We start from the raw sequence: 13,553 nt of genomic DNA on the forward strand, positions 1-13,553 counted from the left end.
AAAGAGCATTGAGCCTTGGCGAAAGATTCAATGGAGGGGAAAGATCTAGGGAGGGGAATTCTGTTCCACGAGTCTAGGGCTGCGACAGCAAAGACTTGATGCTGAGTTTAGTTCAGCTAGACAGCTAGGAGGCTGAGGGACTTGGAGGAGGGGTTAAAAGGTCAGCGATGTAGGTGGGGGCCGACCCTAGTGCTTGATAAACCATCAGAAGAATTCTAAAATGTATTATAAACCACACTGTCAGCCAATGGAGAGAGACCGGTATGCTTCCTCTTCAGAGTATGTGTCAAATCTATCACTGTTGTTTTTTTTTTTTTTTAGACAATAGCAGTACAGACAGACCATGAACAAACAGCACAGTCATACAACAAAACATCACTTCTTGTGTTATTGTTTCAGGAATTATCTATAATTTGAATTAAAGATGCATTAGTGTATGGGGCAAAACCAAACGATCCAGCAGGAATCACGACAAAAGCATCTCTTTCAGAATGCCTCCACATTTTGAGCATTGCACATTCCGGTAGCATACATTACATCTCAAAATGTACTGCTAGCCCTCTGTGGGAGCCTGATGGCTCCAGGAGGGCAAACGTCTGTTTGTTTCTATATAAAGCAACCTGCTAGCAAACTCTCAGAGAAACCATCATAGCCATGCCTGCTGAGTCTCTGAGTATGTTTGTGTGGGTGTTTTATTTATTTTTGTAGTGCTCGTATTCTCCATTCATCCATCGTTGCCCAATGGGAATGTGTGCCATTCCAAGTGACTGCCTTAGAATCCCTACAATCAAGCTTTCTTTCTATCGTACGCACGGTATATTTCTTTTGTTCCAACTTTAGCTTTGTGTATGTCCTTTGTGTCTACAACACTTTGAAAAGAAATTTCCTACTCAATATTTCGGGGAGGAGAGTTTCTGTGTCAGTTTGGGGAAAACAATGGATGTGCTCTTTCTGTCAAGTTGTCAACCCACAGTGCATTGGCACTTTGGGTTATGAGAGGAGCACACAGTTGTTGCACCGTGCCATGAAATGTTTGCGGGAAACAATTGAGACATATTACGATTGCCCATGCAGTAATTATGTAAGAATTCAAGTGACTAATTATTAACCGTCATCATTTGTGACTCTCTTCCATCTCCTTTACATAAGATGATTTAACTATGCTGTGGCTTTACAGTCAAAGACAAAATAATTAACAAGGAGATAGCAATATGGTTTACTTGACTCTGGACTGGAAGTTTGGTGGACACTGCAGAGGAATAACCCACAATTCAAAGTGGTAAAAGCTTGTGTGTTGTATTGCTGGCAGTGTTTTTGTGGTGTGGAAGCTCATGGTTATGATGCTTGGGTGGCAGATTGGCATGGAGGTAGGAAGACTGACTAATGAGTGACGGTGGCCAACTGTAGGTCACTTTTGACTTGCCCAGTAGCCTACTCAAAAATGGCACTTGAGTTTTGATACCTCTTTCTTAGCCTTACTGGGTTCACAGCAATAATTATTTCAAATATAGCTACAAGCAGCAATAACAGGGGCCAAGGAATGCAGCAATTTAGCTGTGCAACTAGCAATGTGCAAACAACTAGCAATGTGCAAATGGCAATGTGCAAATACTGTTCATTTCATCAACACCATGAATCTGCAATTACAAAGCAGGGTGCCAGTTGACCGGTTTCCAGACAGCTACTACAGGCTACGTGTTTGACAGGTGTAAAGGACAAGTGTTGCATGGGCCGGTCGAGCACCCCCTTTGATATATAAAGACTCGAATATGTTGGCTATTCCTCACTGTCAGTTTCCCTTGTTTGCACGCCAATGGGTCCTCAGGGGTTTTCTAATTCACAGCAGAGGTCACCCCCGAGCACACTGCCTTCTGTCTCGGTTATCTGTGGCGTGATATCGCTTACCCCGTCTCTCATTCAACAAGCTGTCAAGCATTTGACATTTTTTGCTCACTTGGGCAAGTTGGGCCTACATTTTGGTGAACGTGATGATAGATTATACAACAGGTAGTTCCAAGCAATCTGATGGTTGAAATAGGCTCTCTAGCCGTGCTTAAACCAGCATGATGGAACACCTAGCCCTAGGACTAATCACATTAAAAATAAATCGCTCCACAGTCCTCACCTGATTAGACCGTAATATGGCACAGCTGTCCTAGCCTACAACCGCCTGCAAGCACTGGAGAACAACAAACAGCCAGTACCGCGTTCAGAAATTGACTAGATTGTTAATTTTGATTTATTTGGTGTACTAACATGTGATGAATGGTTGGAAGAGGATGAGGAGTGGTTAACACTCCGGTGTATTTTATACTTTGTGGTATGACGGTATCGCACGGTATGAAAATAGCCGATCTACAAGTCACTTTGGCCACGCAACACGGTCATACGACAGAGCATATTGGAATTCCTCCCACTGACTGCACCGGGCCGGCATTGACAGCTGTGTTGATTGGTGAGATGGTGCGGCTGAGCACTGCTACTTTGAATCAACAGGGAGGGACTATTTAATGTCTCAGTCAAATTAACTTCTATTTACAGGGAAACAGACTAACAGAGGTCGAATCAATATTTTTTTTTGATGAGTGAATTGCCCCACAATATGAATACATTTTGATGTGTTTTGTTTTGTTGGCAACTGTATAATCGCAATATTACACGAGAGGGTGTGCTTTACCGTGAATATTGGCATGACGACAGTGATGCGGTCAGGAAGGAGACCAAATCGAGTACGTAGGGTTGATTTGTTATGAATCTGCTGGATGCTGTAGCTCCACCATCGGGTCTATTAGCCCACAATGCTAGTTGGGGAAGTGTGTCATATGGACCTACAGTATGCATGTGTATTGCTTATTTCCATGCACCATAAAAGCATGAGTAAATCTTTATTACCAAATAAAAAGCTGCTGCGATGAGTTTAGGCAAGTTCATCCTCAACATCCTTCCATGTCCATGATGAGTTCTTTCTTTACGACTGGCTTGGGATAGCGCTTCATTACAATGATTTATGTGGCAGCATATTCATTAGTTGCCACCAGTGAGGAGCCATACAGGGAGAGTGTAATCATGTAATCCATCAGGTCATTTTGCACAAGGAATATAACAGATACAAGCATAATACAGTAAGCACAACTTTTACTGAGCCTTTAGTGATATTTGACCTGACGAAGATGTGACTGATACATCGAAACGTTGTCAATGTTTACCTGCACCCTGTGAATTAAAAAGGGCTCGAACTGCCTGTGATGCTCCAGTGTTTTCCTCCCTTCATCAATCATCAGTCCTGCCTCTGAGACTACCTCAGGCTTGAGGCACGGTGGAACTCCCTTTTCCTTTTGTGATCTTGTTCCACTTCCACCACAAAGAAGACCTGTTAAATTAAAGGGTAAGACCACTTTTTTGAGGTTTGGGTTGTGTAGTTACCTTGCCATGATGTAACTCCAAATGTGGACAAGAAATAAAAAAGAATTGCTCCAGTGATTAGTGTAATATCTTGTGTTTGTGGGTTAGTTCAATAAGACAGCGTTCTTGAAAGAGTAGACGTAATGTACTGCAAGAATAATAATATGAGGCAGTTACAAACAGGAGCACAACAGGTTCTGGCGGGCTCTGTATTGAGAATGCCAGCACAGCCCCCTGGGAAAGCTGTGTGTAGTCTCTAGGCATTACTAGTCAAACTATGTAGTGATCAAAACAGATCAACACAACACAGACATGAATAATCAATGAAGCAAATACGATTTGCTCATATCATTACAATTAGAAATTGATAATTCAAAATATGCTCCTCATTGACTTACATTGTACGCTGAAACAGTCACTCTTTTAGTACGTAAACAAACACAAACAAAGTTGATTCAGACAATATAGAGCATCACCAAACCTCATGTGGTTTTATTTTTTCATAATTTTTTTAACTTCCTGTTGATTTGTCCATTTTATTAGGAAGAAAACCTGGACTGGATCTGTGGATCCGGATCCAGATCTTCAAATAATATCTACAATATCTTTCTAATCACTGGAAAGAATAAATACATATCTTGTCCACATTTGGAGTTACATCATGGCAAGGTAACTACACAACCCAAACCTGGTTTGGGTTGTGTAGAGTTGTGTAGAGTAAGTGGTCTTACGCTTTAAGTCTTGCTCTATTTTTGCGGTGCAAGCACTCCCATAGTGCGGTGCGGTGCGGTGCGGTGCGGTGCAAGCACTCCCATAGACAGATATGTGTGTCCCTGGGTCTCTGGCTGGCTGGGTCTGTCTGTCCGTCGTGTCCGAGCACGAAAATAGCGTTTGGTTGGTTGGTTTTCACAACCAAGTGTCACTGTTGCACAGCCTAACACACATACACAAACATATTATATACCTGTATATCAAGCAATGTATAAGAATATTTGTTTATATTCTCATGTAATGTTGTATGCCTATAAGAAGCAACAAGTAATACGATGGAAAAAGCCCAGAAATATGTCCTGTAATATGCTAGACTGTAATGCACGATACCCTTACAATAGTCAAATAAATAATACAAACACAACAACAAACGTTTAGTTTAATATGTGCTGGCTCTTCATAAGCCACCAAAGGCATTTGAAATAATAAGGGTTCTGGTCTGAATGTGTGTGCGGTGTGCCCCATGGGCCCTGCGGTGTACGTCTCAGTCAGGGTAAAGACTGCAACCCGTGTTCTACATATACAGGCTGCCTAAAGGCCATACCTCAGCCAGAGCATTACAGCCACTAATTACCACAGCTTCCACTGTACATGCCTTGTGAAAGATAACTAATGGCTCTAATTTGAATATACGGTGTCCGATGGGGTGAGCGCAGCATTAGTGACATGGGGATTTGTGTGTGTGTGTGTGTGTGTGTGTGTGTGTGTGTGTGTGTGTGTGTGTGTGTGTGTGTGTGTGTGTGTGTGTGTGTGTGTGTGTGTGTGTGTGTGTGTGCATGGGTGTGCACGTGTGTATGTGGATGATTAATACGATATGAGCCTCACTTTAATATGCTAATGTGACTTAAACCGAGCGGGTGAATTCCTAGAGAATTACAGCAGTTAGCTGGGGCAAGTATTTCCGTTTCAAAGGGGAAAAATTATGATTTGACTTGATAACTAGGTCATGATGACTGGCTGATCACAAGTAATGTAGATTATAATTTGTATCATTTGACACTGTATGTGTAGGATGGGTGACAAATTCCAAATATACTTTGTCAATGAATTTAGCTTTCTCTCTCCATTCTTTCATAAACTATAGTAAAACCAAACCAAAACAGGGCGGCGGTGGCTCAGGGGGTAGAGTGGCTGGATGGTAACTGCAAGGTTGCCAGTTCGAACCCGGGCTCCCCCAGAGTTGGTGTCGAAGTGTCCTTGCACTATATATTTCTAAAACTATTAAACTATTTCAAAGATTTATTTTCAGGCAAACATGTCCACCGTAAGATGAACCTAAATAGGTTTGAATGGGGTTTCTAGGTGTAAGTATGTAGGACTAGTAGCATGCCAAAGTTTGTGCTATTGCCATTGAGAATGCATTGGGCGGTTAAGTTAAATACGGGGGGGGGGGACATATTTTGACAGCAGAAACTGCCTGTCATAATTTCTCCCTATTCCAAAGCCCCCCCATTATATATTTAAACTATTTTCAGCAATGGTACACTTATTTCTTCAGTGGGTAGATCTTGTTGAGCTGGTCATTTTGAAAGTAGATCTCACGTCATAAATGTGTGGGCACCCCTGCTGTATCATTTTTAAAAATTGCTTAATTTTACAGTGTAGAATGAAATAAACTTGTAATTGTAATTTATGTACACCGTAACTTAGCTCAGGGGTAGAGTGACCGGATAGCAACCGCAAGGTTCCCGGTTCAAATCCGGGCTCCCCCAAGGTTAGTGTCGAAGTGTCCTTGAGCAAGACTCTGAACCCCTAATTGCTCCCGATGTGCAGGTTGGTGACGATGTGCAGGTTGGTGCCTTACACGGTTTCCTCCGGCATCGGTGTGTGAATGGGTGAATGTAATGCACAATCTCTGTAAAGCGCATTGGATAAAGGCACTATATAAATTCATCTTCTGAGGTGTCACATAGTGTACTGTAATTGCTAGTATCAAAATCTCAAATTGAACAAAGACAACCAAGTCAAATAAATCACAATGTAAATAAAGCCAGCCATTTGGGCCGTCTACCTGCTTTAACTCTACGGATCAGGCATATTACGTGTTCTGTGCTCCTGGCGTGCTGCAGCGCAGAACAGGTTCTAAAACAATGTCTGCACATAAATCATCTGCCGCCTCCTGATGGGAACTAATTGCACTGGCTTCTCATTCATAATTGAATTGGAGTGAATTCAGCGAGAATCGGGGCGCGACGATGCATCATGGTTTGGGAGCTTAGTTTCACTTGTCAAGCTCCTTCTCCCTTTGCATCCTTCATTCATTCATCATTGATGAGGGTGTGTTGAACTCGTTCACTTCACTCCCACTCAAGAGATGACATAGTCAAAGAGGCACAGTCTGATCTGTGGGCACTGTCTGATCCTCTCCTTGCATGAAGAGGACATGATTTCTGATGAATATGGCATAATTGCAGAAGGAATTCAATTAACCGCACATTCAATAATTTATGTGGCAAATTTGGCGATAGCGTTTTAAAGTTATTGCAAATGAAATTATTATGCAACACATTTCAATGTCTTCATATTCCTACCAGGGAAATAGTAATGTAGCAGTTTTGTATACCACCCAGAACATGCAAAAAGGGAATACATGCAATGCGTACTTTTACAAGATGTTTGCAGAGTTCATAAGGTAATGTATGAATGGACTATGGACCTGTTACTAATATAATTATTTACAGTCCGTTACTTATTTAAATGAATAAAATGTTATTACTTGCGCGAGCAGAGTGCAAGTACTGTTTTCGGCTGCGTATGTCGGTGACTCCCTCGGCCAATCAGGGATCGTGTATTTTTGGTGGCTCCCTCGGCCAATCAGGAACCACCGTTCTTACATAAACGTACATACTAAAGTCATCAGTCAATCCCTGAATGGCAGAGCGACGGCACCAACATACGGAGCCAATCCAGTTGGCCGAGGTGGCCACCAACGAATCAAATCCCACGTGGGACATACATATAAGATATGAATGAATATATGAATATATCAGCTATTGTTTTTGAATGAAACCATAACCTGTTAAACGAACATAATAAAATGTGCTCGCCAGACCATGCCGAAAATAATTGCAGTGCAGTCCCGGCATGTGCTCTGCATTCTGGAACAGCATGCAATTGATAGCACCCTAATTTATGGATCTATGAATCTCAAATCTCGCATTTCTTATCAGTGGATGTATCATCCAAGGCAGTGCACGAGACGCCACAGGAGAGAAATATTCAAAACCACTGCACATCCATGGTGTCGCCGCTGGCAACATCTTATCTGACATGTTATCAGCTCGGAGCAATTCCTTTCTTTTTCATCTCCATGGCTCAGCAGCACCACCACAATGATCTGTGTGTGTCGCTTACAACATACAAGGAATTTTCCATTAGTGCTTCTTTTTTCTTTCTTTTTTCCCCCCACTATCCTTCCTCCTACATGTGCGTGCCAGGGCAGTAAGTGCCTCTCAGCCGTGCTGTATAATGTGATTGATCAACTGCTGGGTTGTTATCATTGACAGACCATGTATCATTAATGGTCGACAGACCGTTTCCAAGAGAGTGGTGGTGTGTTTGCCACTTGATTGCAGGGTGAAAGCGAGGACATCAGGCTCTTTGGAACAGCATGCGTGTGCCAAATATTATTTATCATTCCCCCATCAGCAACCATAAACCAATTTTAAGGGCTTGCTAGTACAGTGTAACTTATACAAATGAAACGCGGAGGCTTGTGGAATGGATTTTAGATATTTGAGGAGTCAAGCATACCAGGTACTTCAAGCACAGCCGCCGGTGGTTGTTAAGTCTATTCAATAGAAATTTAATTACGATAAAATGGATACATCCAACCCCGCCCTGGATCAACGGTTAAGAAGAACGAAAACACTTAGTTTTGCTCCAGGGTCAGCAGCAATTCCAGAGGGCATACAACAACTGCAGTATTCTGCCCATTTACCAGTGCCATTTAAGACTTGCAGTACAACAACTATTATATACAGGAATTATGCTTCAGCATGACCTTTCACACTTTGGTTCTGAGCCTGCGGTGTGGTAATGACAGTGACGGTGTGAGACAAAAGGCCAAACAGAGATGTGGATGTTGAGGGCATCAAAGCTAAGAGGGTAAACATGACACAAATGGTCTTTCGGCCCTGTGGGACACACAGAGTTGGCCACTGATTGCTTTCATTAGTCCCTCTTAAATCAAAATGTCAGGCAGCTGTGAAGAAAGAAGCCCCGCCGTGGTCCGTGTCAGCGGATGCCTTTTCTCATGTCATGCGATCTCGGCCCATTACCAGAAGAGAGGGAACATCTGTGCTCAAACAGACAGCTTTTGTTTCCGCCATCACATTTTGATTTCATTTTTTTTTATCATTATGGAAACAATTACCATTTCCTATTGCTTTGCTATCATTTTGAGGCAAGTAAATGAATAACAACGAAAAGCTATTAATTTGTTCAGCACCTCAAGTCAAGCCAATGCAATCTCCTGTCTATGCACATATTCTGGCCATATTTGTCTCCACCAGGCCGAAGGCATGGGGAGAGAGTATGTTTTGCACTCCGTCCGTGTGTGTGTCCGTCCGTCCGTCCGTCCGTGTGTGTGTCCGTCCTTCCTTCCGTCCGTCTGTGTACAGCTAATCTCCGGCACCGTTAACCCGGGCATGGGGAGAGAGTATGTTTTGCACTCCGTCCGTGTGTGTGTCCGTCCGTCCGTCCGTGTGTGTGTCCGTCCTTCCTTCCGTCCGTCTGTGTACAGCTAATCTCCGGCACCGTTAACCCGGTCGATGCCAAACTTTGCACACACACTCCCTGGATGCCAACTATGAACCTCTGCCCCGCATTTTCCAGAACGGCCTGTTATAGCGCCACCATGAGGCAGCTTTTCACATGTTTTACCTAAAACTGCACCGATCTGCGTGAAACGTTGCATGCACACTCCCTAGAGGCCAAGGACAAACCTTTGACCTGCATTTTCCGCATCTGCCTTTTATAGCGCCACCAGGAGGCCGACTTTTGTAAAACACATTTTTTGATATTACTCCTCCAGATTCTGTCCAAAAATCTCACAAATCGTTACACAGTATCTCTATGGTCATGTGCTCAAGTCGGATCTGTCCGATATTTCATATTCCATCCTAATTGGCTATAATTGGCTTTCACAGTTTGCAAGATTGCCCCGTTTTGAACAAAAGCCTCAAATCATGAACGCAGCATGCAATTTACGTGAAATCTTTCACACATTTTCTTACTGGGCTGAGGAATATATCCCACCCTTTTCACATTGGCCTGTTATAGCGCCACCAACAGGTTGATTTTTGCAAATCACATTTTTGGAACAAAATGCCTCAAATCATCCAATTGCCATCAAAGGCAAACATGTTTATATTACTCCTAAACGTTTTGCCAAACATCTCACACAGTCCTATCCTCCTGGTGGAGACCTGTGCCCAGAAGGGCACTTTTTCTAGTTTGTACATGTTTTATAACAACATAGTACTGATTAAAGGGTATTCCACTTAAACCCTAGGTCCCCCGGGACTCTTATGTTACAGTAGGTAACAGGAAACCACAAGGCGGAATCAGTACTATGAATGGGTACTTCTTATTCCGCCTTGTGGTTTCCTGCCTGATGACTACAATTCAGTGACTACAACATGACGTAAATTACCATCCGCTCCAAACCAGTTCACACAGCGATTTTGGAACACAGACCAGGCTTTCCTCCGAGGTGGTGACGCGAGGTTAGGGTTCATGTAGTAAATAGTCTATTATTCTGGACACATTTTTGCACGTTTTTGACTCTATGAAAAACAATTATTTAATATTCATCTGTAAATATCACATTGTGAATACATGCTCTATAAAAACTGTCACATTATTAACTAACTATAACTCTATTGTATATTTGTCTCCACCAGGCCGAAGGCGCATGGAGAGAGTATGTTTTGCACTCCGTCCGTCCACGTGTGTGTCTGTCTGTGGACAGCTAATCTCTGGCACCGTTAGCTTGATCGCAGCCAAACTCTGCACACACACACTCCCTGGATGCCATGGCTGAACCTGTGCCCCAAATTTTTCATATGGGCCTGTTATCGGCCACAAGGAGGCCGATTTTTGCAAAACACATTTTTTCACAGTACACCTACAGATTTGGCCCAAACATCACGCACATTGGTACAGTCTCTCTATAGCCATTACACAAAACGGGTCATAATCCATCCTGATTCCTGATTGGCTAAGATTGGCATCCAAAGTTCGCAAGAGTGCTCCGTTTTGAACAAAATGCCGCAAATCATGAACACATCAAGTGCTTAACGTGACATTTTGTACACACATTCCCACTAGGCCGAGGAAGAAATGCCACTTGAACCTTTTCAAATCAGCCTCATGGTGGCGCTATAACTGGCCTATTCGTGTTTTTACCTATAAGTGCACCGATCTGTGTAAAACCTCCCTAGAGGTCAAGGAAAAACCTTTGCCCTGTATTTTTCACAACTGCTCTTCATAACGCCACCAGAAGGCCCACTTATGTAAAACCTTTTGATATTCATATTACTCCTTCAGATTGTATCCAAATTCCACGCAAATCGATACACATGATCTCTATAGTCTAGTCTATAATCTAGTCTATGTGATCAAGACGGGTCTATTTGATTTCTCACATTCCATTCTGATTGGCTAAGATTGGCTTCCAAAGTTTTCAGGAGTGGCCCGTTTTGTACAAAATGCCGCAAATCATCAACGCAGCGTCTGATTGCGGTGAAACTGTGCACGCATATTGGTACTATAGTTTAATATGGATTACACTATAATGTGAGGTCCAGTTGTCTATTACTCGTATGTGCGATAAAGTTCTCTGCATCATACTAAATCACCATCTACTGTATCTAGCCTCCATCCTATGGTGGGTAATCTCCCAAACTTGTGGAGCATTAAATGATCCATCGGTCCACATATAACGTTGGGAATCAGGTCTGGAGTGCAGTTGTAGAAAAAAGGCTGTGAATAAAAATCTGTATGGCCTGAAAAACACTTCCTAGCATATTACGCAAGGCCCAAAAGGATTAGACACAAGAAGGCTGACAGTGACTGGGTGTGAATGCATGTTAATAGCCTCTCATGTGGACAAAATTGGGCTCACTCTCTACAGCTGGATGAAAAGGGCTGGAAGACATCGAAGTGCATGCTCTTTGATGGTGGAAAGCCATTAAGGCTGCCAACTGCCAAGACAGTAGTGCCATAGTGTGGCTGCCAAATGGCGTGCATGGGAAGTCACCGCCAAAAGCATGCCTAACTGCACCCCTCCACAAAATATGAATCCGGCTTTTATTGCTGCACCTAGCCGTTTCCGACTGAAATTTCCATTTGCTTAAAATTGGATGTGCTCACTGAGAATTATTGCCATACTTTATCACATACAACAATAGGTGAGAAACTCCCCTGGCCATGTCTAGATGAACGACGCGTCATTTCTATTTGTGTGTTTTTTTATGAACCTCGGAGCTGATTAGTGACTCAACCCTGCAATGGAAATTTACCTCACAAGTTCACAACATTTAAAACCGTTTCCTGCCCAGAGGACGGAAAGATAGCATAGAAGGAAAAGGAACAGAAGACACCCCATAAACAAAGAGAAAATAAATAAATAATAAAAAGCAATGCACCCAGAATGCACTGTAATATCTTCCAAAACACAGCAGAGAGAGAGATTGCATATGCAGGGAAACCTTTCAAAACGAATTCATCATTCCTTTGCATGACAACAGATCTACTATATTTGACTGGGAATTAATATTTGTCAGGGAAAATAATCCCCTGACAAATATTAATTATTGTAATCCCAAACAAACAGTCGCTCTGGATTAAGCCTGATTATGCCTAAATTGTAAATTGTAAACAATAACAAAAAGAAAACGGGACGCTTGCAGCCCCAAAACAATACTGGAAAGAGAGCCGAGATGAAAATCTTTCAACCAGCTGTAAGATTCAGTACAGCAATTTGTCTCCTCTGTCCATGCTGTATTTATTACACGCCTGACCCAATGTGCCTCCATGTTTGAGAGGCTGTAATAAAGACCTGGCTCAGTTTGCTATCTCAGCCCCATTGATCCTTACTCTGGTGTTTGTACCAGTTGAACTGTGGTTTCCCGGTAGTCACAGGGAATTGGCTTGTTTCTGCAACAGTGAAGGTCTCATTTAAGCCGTGCAAATAATGAGATGGAGGTGTAGATAGATAGGTCTTATTATATAAGACATTATTTTAGATAGAAAATACAATAAAAGATGGTTTTATTCGCTATCAAATCTGTAACCCGTACGTAATTTGGAATTCCCCAGTTATAATGTGAGTCGAAACACTGGTATTATTTTATCACTTTAATAAGCCAACAAGCTCGTCTTTGGATGCTAAAAAGGGGATACAATTAATACAAGTTAAAAACATAACCAAAATAGTTCAGGTTGCTGTCTGTAAAGGTCTTAGACCATGGCAGCGTTAACAAATCTCTTAAAAAATATATATCATACAATAAAAGCCTTTTTATGCCCCTAAGGCAATATGCTAGTGAGCTAGTCCATCTAATTCTAATTTATGTCTGATCATTGTGTCATTAGTTTCATTGCCTTGTCGTTTCTACTCTGATCAGTCACTTTAGTGCATTGCAGTCTTATTTTAATGTTTTTTCTTTATTTTCTAAGAAAAGTGCTATAAATCAAGTTTACTATTATCACAGTGCTATAGTGCTATACTATGCATAATGCAGTAACGCCAGACCTTTTCTTCACAGACTGTTATCAAACAGATATAGATACTGTAGATACAGTAGAGATTTATAATTTTACTCTTACAGATTTAAGAAACACTGAAAAACTGAAGTTAAGTTAAATGTCAGCAATTCTGTCAGCACATTCTAAGTGTACATTTTGAATATTAAAGATAAGAAATCCTTTCATTGCAACCGTAGGTCTCAGATTACTATCAAAACCTGCAAATCCCCTCCGTCGCTCAGTCACGCCTCCATATATGGTTGTAGGTCCATCACGCTTTGTGACACGTCACGCCATGATATATGGCCACCAGTCCATCACGCCTCGTGACATGCTCCATATATGGCCGTCTCCTTAATATGGCCGTCTCCATATATGAAGATCACAACACTGACCTCGTCAAACCCTGGATAGCCATATTTGGAGAAGACTAGATCATCACCTAGATCTGCATATATGGAGCCGGCCAGCAACTCATCAAACCCTGTACACTCAAGACACGCTCCATATATGGCTAAACCTCATCAAACCCTGTACACTCAAGACACTGCTCCCACTGCCACCCTTAGATCTCCATATATGGAGCTGACCTGTTCTGACATTCCATAATGTTGATCTGACCTCAT

The sequence above is a fragment of the Electrona antarctica genome (genome assembly GCF_951216825.1).
Source record: "Electrona antarctica genome assembly, chromosome: 1".
In the NCBI taxonomy this organism is placed as follows: domain Eukaryota; kingdom Metazoa; phylum Chordata; class Actinopteri; order Myctophiformes; family Myctophidae; genus Electrona; species Electrona antarctica.